This window comes from Festucalex cinctus, chromosome 7, assembly GCF_051991245.1.
Source record: "Festucalex cinctus isolate MCC-2025b chromosome 7, RoL_Fcin_1.0, whole genome shotgun sequence".
In the NCBI taxonomy this organism is placed as follows: domain Eukaryota; kingdom Metazoa; phylum Chordata; class Actinopteri; order Syngnathiformes; family Syngnathidae; genus Festucalex; species Festucalex cinctus.
The window spans coordinates 11,464,400-11,475,000 of NC_135417.1; positions in this window are offsets into that span (position 1 = coordinate 11,464,400).

Here is a 10,601-nt window from a genome sequence, read left to right on the forward strand (position 1 = left end):
AATTGATCATGAAATGAGCTTTTCTACTTCTAACTGCTGCTGCACCAATGGGATTCTGCATTGTGTTGTGTTCAGTGCTCGTATTGTAATCTCTCCATGGGATAAGGCATTGTTGCCCCCAGCATTATGCTAATATTATTTTTTTTTTTTCGGGGGGTTATTAACTTTGAGTTTACAGCAAATATGCTGGAGGTCAAATGAGAGTCACTTACAGATGTGATCACGTTTCATCCTTTTTTTTTTTTCTATTTTCCGTTTACTTTTACAATTCACTCGCCGCCATTTTCACAGAAGCTGTTTTATGGGATTTTGACTGATTTTGCAAGGCCCACAGAATATTGTGTTCAATTGCTGTAAAAGCATGGCACCTACCAAAAGAAAGATTAAAGTCTCTTCTTTCATCAGGAAAAAAAAGTTTGTTTCTATCTGTTTCCGTTTTGCAGTAATTAGCATTAGAAGAGAGCTAAGTTTCATCAGTTTTCACAAATCTATTTCAAATTGTAAGCAATTTAGCTGGTTGATCTCCTTTGCTCTGCTGCCACCTGCTGGCCGTTTGTGTAATAACTACCATTTCTGCAACCGTTCTTTGCAGTTGAGAGGCTGCATCAAAGCCTTCTGTGTAAAAAAAAAAAAAAAAAAAAAAAAAACACAAAAAAAAAAAACGTATAAATACGTCTTTGGGACACTTAGAACATAAAAAAAAAAAGTATTTACACGTTATTGGGAGCAAATGTTAATTGTATCTTCGATAAATCATTTGGGATCAGTTTGGTATTGGATGTCTCCGGGGTTAAAATAAAGATAAAACTATAAGCCCCAGCCCAAATGCTAACGTGATAATCTTTTAACAAAGCCTAATTGTCATGTTGCGGGTTTTGCGAACATTTCTTTGGATTGGGAAGGGAGAGTCAAGCCAGCTTCGCCAAAGCCGGCGCGCCATATGGCTCGTGCCGCTACGAGGCTCTCGAGTGCCCCTTGTTGCATCTCGGCCTCGTGACTTTCGATTACCTCGCTGTGGCAGCTCCTTTCCCAAGCTGCCACTACTTCTGGCAGCTTATAATAAAGATGCCTCTTTCACGGCGTGAGCTGCTCTCTTATGGCCACAAAAAACACACACACGCACTCGCTCGCTCTCCTCTCGCTGTCACACACGCACCCACGCACCACCACACGCACACCCACACACACACACACATATATATATATATATATATATATATATATATATATATATATATATATATAGTGGGACATTAATACCCCTCATGCAAAATACACACAGATATCACACAGCATTAAAAGCAGACGCAAATGTGAGGGTGAATGGATATTTATATTTCATTACGTTTTTATACCGACCAAGGAATAATGCATCGCTCGATGGGAGATACTGAAACATTTGTCAGCTCCGATCCACTTAACGGATGTAATTCAATTGGACTATAAACGTACCAGTCAAATTCCATTTAAAGTCTAATACATCTTCCGAAATATGTCATAAGTGTTGCATAATATCAGTTAAAACTCTTTCACTCGCCGCCATTTTCACATTTCGCAATCCCGTTCGCTCCCGGCTGTTTTACTGGATTTTGGCTGATTTTGCAAGGCCCACAGAATATTGTGGTCTATTGCTATAAAAGCATGGAACCTATCAAAAGAAAGATTAAAGTCTCTTCTTTCATCAGGAAAAAAAAAAAAAGTATGTTTCTATCTGTTTCCTTTTTGCAGCAATTAGCATTAGAAGAGAGCTACGTTTCATCAGTTTTCACAAATCTATTTCAAATTGTAAGTAATTGAGCTTTTTTTTCAACATGGCTCTGGTTGATCGCCTTTGCTCTGCTGCCACCTGCTGGTCGTTTGTGTAATAACTACCATTTCTGCAACCGTTCTTTGGAGTTGAGGGGCTGCATCAAAGCCTTCTGTAGCATACAAAAAAACAAAAAAAAACAAAAACAAAAAAAACAACAACGTATAAATACGTCTTTGGGACACTTTAAACATAAAAAAAATTATTTACACGTCATTGGGAGCAAATGAGTTAAGCACATATACATATATATATATATATATGTTTGCAGTTTGTTTGTTTTTTTTTTCATCATTTTAGATAGGATATCTAAATAAAACAGTGTCTAATTTCTACCTGTTTCTTTTTATGGTGAACAACTCAACTCAACTCAAGTTTATTTATAAAGCGCTTTCAAACAGCCTGAACTGTCACAAAGCGCTTTACAGAAAGTATACAGTGCAGTTTATGGTGTCAAATAGTAAAAAAAATAAAAAAATAACGTTTTTTTTAGACTTGGAACGGATTAAAATTATTTACATTAATTATAATGGGAAAAATTGCTTCGGATTTCGAACAAACCGCTTTTAGAACAGCCTTCTGGAACGGATTATGTTGGAAAACCGAGTTTAGACTGTACTTTCATATCATTGTGCTTTTTAGACATCAACAAATCGTTTATTACGTACTTAGACTTGATCCTGCTTGTGTTTTGAGCGTGTTGAGCAATTTCCTAAGCATTTTAATTTCATGAAACCCTGACTCGAACACCGCATATCTTCCGATATTTCCTATAATTCCTTTGTAATTTATGAATTATGGCCGCTCTGCATTCCGCCCTTAACGGACTTCTTGTGCCTTGCATGGTGGAAATCCGGTGAATAAAAAATGGAGTCAATAGATCATGGCGGATCCTTTAACTGCGGACAGCTGTGATTACAAGGTGCGGGCATGTGCCACAAACATACTCTGCGCCAATATGTATTGCTTACACTTATAATAAATGTTATCTTTAGGAGGAGGGGAAAAAAAAAAAAAAAGCTGTCAAGTTGATGAAAGACATAGATGAGCATCTTATATGGCTGACCAACCATGCATAGATATGCACAAATGCCGTTTTCACGCTGCGAGTGCGTGAACAAGAGGAAAAGCCCGATTTAAATAGCATAACTCGACAATATTATCATTAAAAATGCAATGAATTCATCTTAAATTCAACACAACATTTTCGTTACTATTTAAACACGGCAATCTGATTAATATTGCTTTTTTAATTAATCAGCAAAATCCACCCGTTTTTTTTTTATCCGTCTCAGAGGGGCGCGGCCCTTTTGCGATGTGCAGTCGACTGAAAATGACATCACAGCTGCTCAGGCCTCAGATATCAACCAATCACAGCTCACCTGTTTTCTGAGTTTGCTCATTTGATGTTCGTAAAGCTGAGCCGTGATTGGTCGTTTACCCGAGCCCGTGAACAGCTGTAATGTAATTTTCCGGTGACGTCGAGTGACAAAATGGCCGCCCCCCTGAGTTGAGATTTTGCTGTTTAATTCATATTCCACATAAGGCAACGTTAATCGGAATGCCGTGTTTGGACGAGAGGGGTTGCATAGCGCATATCCAATTGCTGCACAGTGACATACTAATTCTTCTTTCAATTTGGAAGTTGATCCACATATTTATTTGATTATTTTTGGGGAGCTGACTCCTCCATTTTCTATTGTATTGTTTTTTTTGTTTTTTGTTTTTTGTTTGTTTTTTAAGAGGCGATAGAAGCTGCACAAGTTGTTTGTAATCAACATGTTTACTTTGACGAACATGTCATATCAAATGGCCTGACGTGAAGAACACATGAGATTAGTGATGTGTCGGTCATGAACGAATCGAGTCTTTTGAACGGCTCTTCAACGTGAACGATGAGAAACGAGTCTTTATGTACACGACACATTTATATTTTCTTATTTTCTAAGAGAATACAACTTCATTGAATGTTGTTTTTTTTTAAGACTATTCCATATGTCATTTTTTGAAAATGCTAAAATAAATAAATAAAATAAAATAAAATAAAATAAAATAAAATAAAATAAAATAAAATAAAATAAAATAAAATAAAATAAAAATACAAAATACAAAATACAAAACATAAACAAGCCAGTCTTTTGAACGGCTCTTTTACGTGAACGGCTCCCGAATGAACGACTCCCCTAAAAGAGCCAAAAGACCCATCGCTACATGAGATGGTCTTGAAACTAAACATGCCTCTGAATATCACTGTTGTTATTGTTGTCACCTGGTTTAAATGATTATTAATTATGAATTATTATTAATGTTATTACATAACACAACAGGAGTGAGCGAGTCTCTATGACCACACTTTTTACTAAGCCACAGGGATGTGTGGCCGTGCACATAGTTCAATTAGCTCGGATCCCCATTTTACCAAATGCATATTATATCATTAATTAGCATTCTATAGGTCACATGCATACCATATTATAATGCCGGAGGACATGATTGGGGCTCCATCAAAATGAATTACAAGGTAGTTTTTCTTACTTTTTATGCATGGGAGAGTGAAGTACAAGAGAAAACCAACCGAAACTGGATACTTTTTAACTTTATTTTCAGCGTTACAATCCCAATTTAACTGTCCTCACAACGCGCATACGAAAAGGGTCACCGATATTTGCAAGCGGCTTGTCCTCTGTGGCGTGTTTTCCGCTACAATTTGCTACTTAGCAATGCAACATGGGAACTGCCCGTCCAGTTGTCTGGCGCTCAAAGCCCCAGGCCAACCCTAGAGGAGCCCCGCTTCAACATCACCACATAAATACACTTTTTCCCTGTCGGATTAGTTCTGCCTGAACACAAAGCAAACGCAAAACGGTTTGTGTCCCGTCGACGAAAGCGACTTGCTGACATTATAAGAACATTCTTATAATAATAATAATAATAATAAAAATGACTAGATCATCAGAATTATTCCTTTTAATATTTGAGACCTTTCATGAAAAAAATCATTGATTAATCTACACCATTTGAGACTTCATAAAGCATAAAACGGCTCTCGATCAAGACTCGGTTCCCATCATTCACGTTGAAGAGCCGTTCAAAAGATTCGATTGGATCGTGACCGACACATCACTACGATTAACTCATTCCCTCCCAGCCATTTTCACTCAAGTAAACCACTTCGTTACTAGATTTTGACTGATTTTGCAAGGCCCACAGAATATTGTGTTCTTTTGCTATAAAAACATGAACCCCAACAAAACAAAGATTAGAGTCTCTTCTTTCATCGGGGAAAAATATAGATTTTATCTGTTTCCGTTTTGCAGCAATTATCATTAGAATATAGCTAAGTTTCAGCATTATTCACATATCTGTTTAGAATTGTGTATAAACAGCTTGTTTTCATCATGGCCCTGGTTGAGCTCTTATACTCTGCTTCCACCTGCTGGCCGTTTTTGTAATTACTACTATTTCTTTCTCCCGTTCACTGCATCAAAGCGCTAGCAAAAAACAAAAAAAACAAAACAAATATATACGTCTTTGGGACACTTAAAACATTTAAAATAGAACGTATTTATACGTTTTTGGGAGTGAATGAGTTAATAATAATGCACTCGGGCTTGTGTTAGCTCTTTTTTTTTTTTTTTTTGTTGCAATTCTTGCATCATTTGTTAAAGACATTTTACAGGGAAGAGAAAACGCCCGCACTTATACTTTCAACAGCTTCTTTATCTCAATAATTGAGATGGGTCCTCCGAAATCACAACGTATAAATAAAAGGGATTCCGAAAGTCATGGAAACGTATTACAGCGCATAAAGCTCATTTCTCTCAGCTAATGCTCATGCTGAGATCTGCGCTATAGACAAGAATCCCCCAGCACTGTACATAATAAAGTGGCTCCTAACAAGGCTGTCCAAGACAGTCCAGATAAAGACTCATCCTTTATATTAACCCCCCCCATCCCCCCTTCCTTATCCCATTAATTCCCTCAGTGGCAGCAAAGGAAAATGTTCTAAACTCCAAAGCAAATGCTCCAATTGCATTTCTCAAGTGATAAATATTTCAGCAGCGCTGAGAACATATTTAAACCACATTCAAAGGTCCCCCCCCCCCCACTTGTGCGATTCTCATCCTGCGTTTGCCTTTTCGAGATAATCAATGACTCATGTTATCCCATTTTTTGTGTTGAATGGGGCAAAAAAAAAAAAAAAATGAAGTGTGAGCATGCTTCGAGATGAAGCACACTGTGAGTACCATTAATCTATACATGCTCTGGAAATATATAACCGATTGTCAGACAGACGCTAAGAGATATTCCATCACTTATGCAATTGGCTTTTAGCAAGCATAGCAAGTGTAATACCCCCAATAAAATGCACTCTGACTCTGACTGCTCTGTTGATTGTGAATTCATCTTTCTTCTCACATTGAGAAACCTATAAAAGTAAATTAATGTTGATGTCAATTATTCATTTATTTCTGTTATTCTGTGTCCTCTTTGTATATTTTTGAAACAACGTATACAAGTTTCTTACCGTTTTGTGCAGTTCTTCCACTCACGGCGGCTCGGTTTGGGAGCTTGAAACCAATCACTTTTGAAACCGGGCTCCAGAGTGGAACATTTTCAAAACGTTGCCCCGTACGTTCCGATGTGGACGCCATAACAGGATAGCTACTCGTCAGGTGACTGCGCACGAACCACCAGTTTGTCAACAACAATGGCAGATAGGCGTGTCTTGGTCGTTTTTTGCGCAACCTCCTTAGCTTGTTTATGCTTTTATAGCAAAATGTTTTGCGCAATGTTGTACTTGAATCACCAGGCATTGTCACTTCTACGGTGTTGTGTTCGTCTCACTGATTATATATATATATATATATATATATATATATATATATATATATATATATATATATATATAAATATATATATATATTAGTGCTGTGAAACGATTAAAATTTTTAATCTGATTAATCACACTTTTTAATTTTGATTAATCACGATTAATCGGCTAAATTACTCGCGTATTCGCGTAATATAAAATAAATACAAAATACCGTAATATTTTGACATTAACGCATTTTATCACCTGAATGTCATTTGCAAACATTGATTAAATGCATGCGTGTATTGCTCAAAACGTAACAGCATCGTATCAATTGGGTGCAATTCAGCAATTATTAAATAATTAAACGCAAATGACTTTTGTTTTATCTAAAGTCCCGCTGGGGTGTTTTTGAAAGCGGAATTTACCACCGCTTTACCGCTTTATCGCTCATTTTGGAACAACAGGCGTAGGAAATGGCGTGCATTGACCTCATCACTGACCTTCAATGTAACCATCCGCGGTTACGTTCAATACTCAAGTGCGCTCGATAAAAAAATAGTGCGATTAATCTGCGTTAATACGGGATTAATGCAACATTTTTCCGCGATTAACTAATCTATTAACGCTTTAACTTTGACAGCCCTAATGTAAAACACAAAGAAATAAAAGCTGGAGTTCTGAACTTTGGTCTCATAGTCGGCTCTCAGTCTGAAACCCAAATGTCGGTCCAATATTTTTGGAGGTGACTTCATCAATCCTAGATTTAAAAAAAAAAAAAAAAATCACTTAAAATTACTCTTGTCTTTAACATTAATGACGAGAAATATCAGTATTGTTGTCCAGTATGTGTTTTCATAATACGTACATCTAACAGATACATTTCTAATACATAAATGCACCATCAAATACATCTTTTTTTGTCTTCCAATGATCTCTTAATCACTCCAGTCGCCTTTGACTGCATTTACGCACGGCCTCTTAGCTTCCCCTCCCCTCTGCCTTCTCCTCCTGCTTCCCGTTTGTTTGGTTTATTCGCTCTTTTCCCACATTATCTGCAGCCATCTAGCGTCTGCTTTGTGCCCTAGAATTTATTACTACCTCGCTGTCAGCTTACGATACAGTCGCACCGTCTTCAATAACATTGTAAAGCTCATTTTAACGCTTCAAGGCAAAAACAAAAAAATAAACAATTCACTAACAGTTATGATGATGTCATATCACACCTGACAACAAAGGGTTTGCCCGCGAATTTGCCTGCGTGGGGGAAAGCTCGGAAGTGACGAGGGAGACGCGCAGCAGAAAAGTCAGTCGCATTGCGACTTACAAACACACTTTTGCTGTCTCTCTAACCGAGACAGACAGTTAGCAATAACTGTGAACACCTGGGATACCTCCAGGCGCTACACCCCGACCCCTGGGGCTCTTCACCTGAGACGGGGGTGGGGGGGGGGGGGGGGGGGGGGGGGGGGGGCTGTGTAGCTTTCCCTTGCTGCTTGAGAACTGCCTTAAGCAGGCTGATGAGAATCACACGGGTGCCCAGGAGGGACATGAGACCTGGAATTCTCCTTTTACATTCATCATCAGTTCAGGGTGACAGTTAAGTGTGAAAAAAAAAAAGATACAAATCAAATGCCATCAAAAATTGAGTTTTTAAACAAAGTTTGCTTCTTTAAACAAGACATGCATTACAAAGTCTAAATATGTCATAAATGTATTAAAGTTTAGAATCAAACGTGGAATTTTAGGAGGTTCAAAATTCAGATTACTGGATTCCTGAAAGGACAATTCCCCAAGTTACATCCCATCGAAACGGGAAGCCTGGTGGGTCGCCTTTTAGCGCCCTTAAATATAATCTCACATATACACGTGGACAAATGGAATTCAGAAGACTGATTGGTCCAGGAGGTAATATATAATTAACTCATTTACTCCCAATAACGTATAAATACGTTTTTTTTATGTTCTAAGTGTCCCAAAGACGTATTTATACGTTTTTGTTGTTGTTGTTTTTTATGCTAGAGCATACAGAAGGCTTTGATGCAGCCTCTCAACTGCCAAGAACGGTTTCAGAAATGGTAGTTATTACACAAACGGCCAGCAGGTGGCAGCGGAGCAAAGGAGATCAACCAGGACCATGTAGAAAAAAAGCTCAATGACTTAAAATTTGAAATAGATTTGTGAAAACTGATGAAACTTAGCTCTCTTCTAATGCTAATTGCTGCAAAACGGAAACAGATAGAAACATACTTTTTTTGTCCTTTAATCTTTCTTTTGATATGTTCCATGCTTTTATAGCAATTGAACGCAATATTCTGTGGGCCTTGCAAAATCAGTCCAAATCCAGTAAAACAGCCGGGAGCGAACGGGACTGCTTCTGTGAAAATGGCTGCGAGTGAATGAGTTAATATATTATAAATTTAAAATGTCAAAATCATGATTAAATGAATTAATCCCCGATTAAAAAAAAAAAAAAAAAAAAAAAAGTAACTTAAAAGTAACTTAAACTTGAGTAACTAATTACTTTACGTAGACGGTAATATTGTAAAGAAACGTATTACTTTCAAATGCAAGTAACTAGTAATATGAAATATATTACATTTTGGAAGTAACTTGCCCAAACACTGTACCGTGTATGTAAAGTAACATGTGCAGCAACACTTTCAATTTTGCTATACTTGTCAATGGGGATCATTTAGAAAATGTCTTTGTGAGACATTAAAACAACTGTAAATATCATTTTTAAAAATTTGCCAAATACTGTACATCTTGTTTTCACAAGATATGGTATGTTGAGGTGGGAAAAATTATTCATATATCATATTGTAGCATTTATATTTTTTTTTATTATTATTTTTTATCCTAGACACACCAAGTCAGCTGAAAAATGAAAAAATCTTTGCACTAACAAGTGGAAATAAATCGCAGAGCTATCCGGGTTTAAAGAAAATAATCTTCCGTTTAATTAACAAGCGATAGCAAACTTATAGCAACTGTCAATATATCTTGACGTTGTATTTTCACACCTGGGGCACATAAACCTGAATGAACATTTATTTATCTTTGACCCCAAGACACAAACAACCCTTTACACCAACGTGTCTGCCTCTATTGACACAAGGAACTCGGGGCCAAATGAAAAACTAATGAAATGAAAACACGCCTGATGTCGCATGCGTGTCCACCGTACACACATCGCGCTGTTTAACGTTTGTAACCGAATTCTGTTATGCTTCAATTACCAGACGCACCTTTAGAGTCCACAGCAAGGTTAGGCAAACAGATCCGAGTTGAAGCTCACACATCTTTCATATTTCATTTCAATTTCAGCTTCCAGCTTACGGTAAATATCGTCACGTCAGGTTCGCGGGGAGATCGTGTCACTTGTGTTGTGGTCCTGAACCTTAAGGTCATCCATAAGTCATTATCACGTAAAAGTCAACTTCATTACAGTTTAACCGCCACACGTCGCTTGCCTTATTATCAAAGGTGTAAATGTCAACTTTGCCTCAAATTCCGCCCCACATACCAGCACGATGAACTAATTAGTCGGGGAGCTGCTCCATATTAAGCCTTCAGTCAGCCAGGTGCCAAGTAATTTGATTCATCAACACACATTTTGAATAAGAATGTTCTGGACAAAACTTGCTTCAGGTGATTATTAAATATATATAAAAAACTAGAAGAGCGCAAATCATTCAAGACTTGAAACAATGTTATTGCACTAAATATAGGATTATATGTCTGGCTAAGGCTGCTTGTTTACACGAGCCTTCTATGATATGTTTGGATAGCCCTTCACAACCCCTTTTAAGCGGGAAAAAGGAAATGAGGGACCACCAACGTTTTGTGACGTGATCCTGCGAGGGGAGTGATGTCAAAGATAGTGAGATGCCTCGGCCTCAAGACGAGACACACAATTCGGCTTATCACACCTTTTGTGAGTTGGAGAACATTTCAGACCACATAGACTAGCTG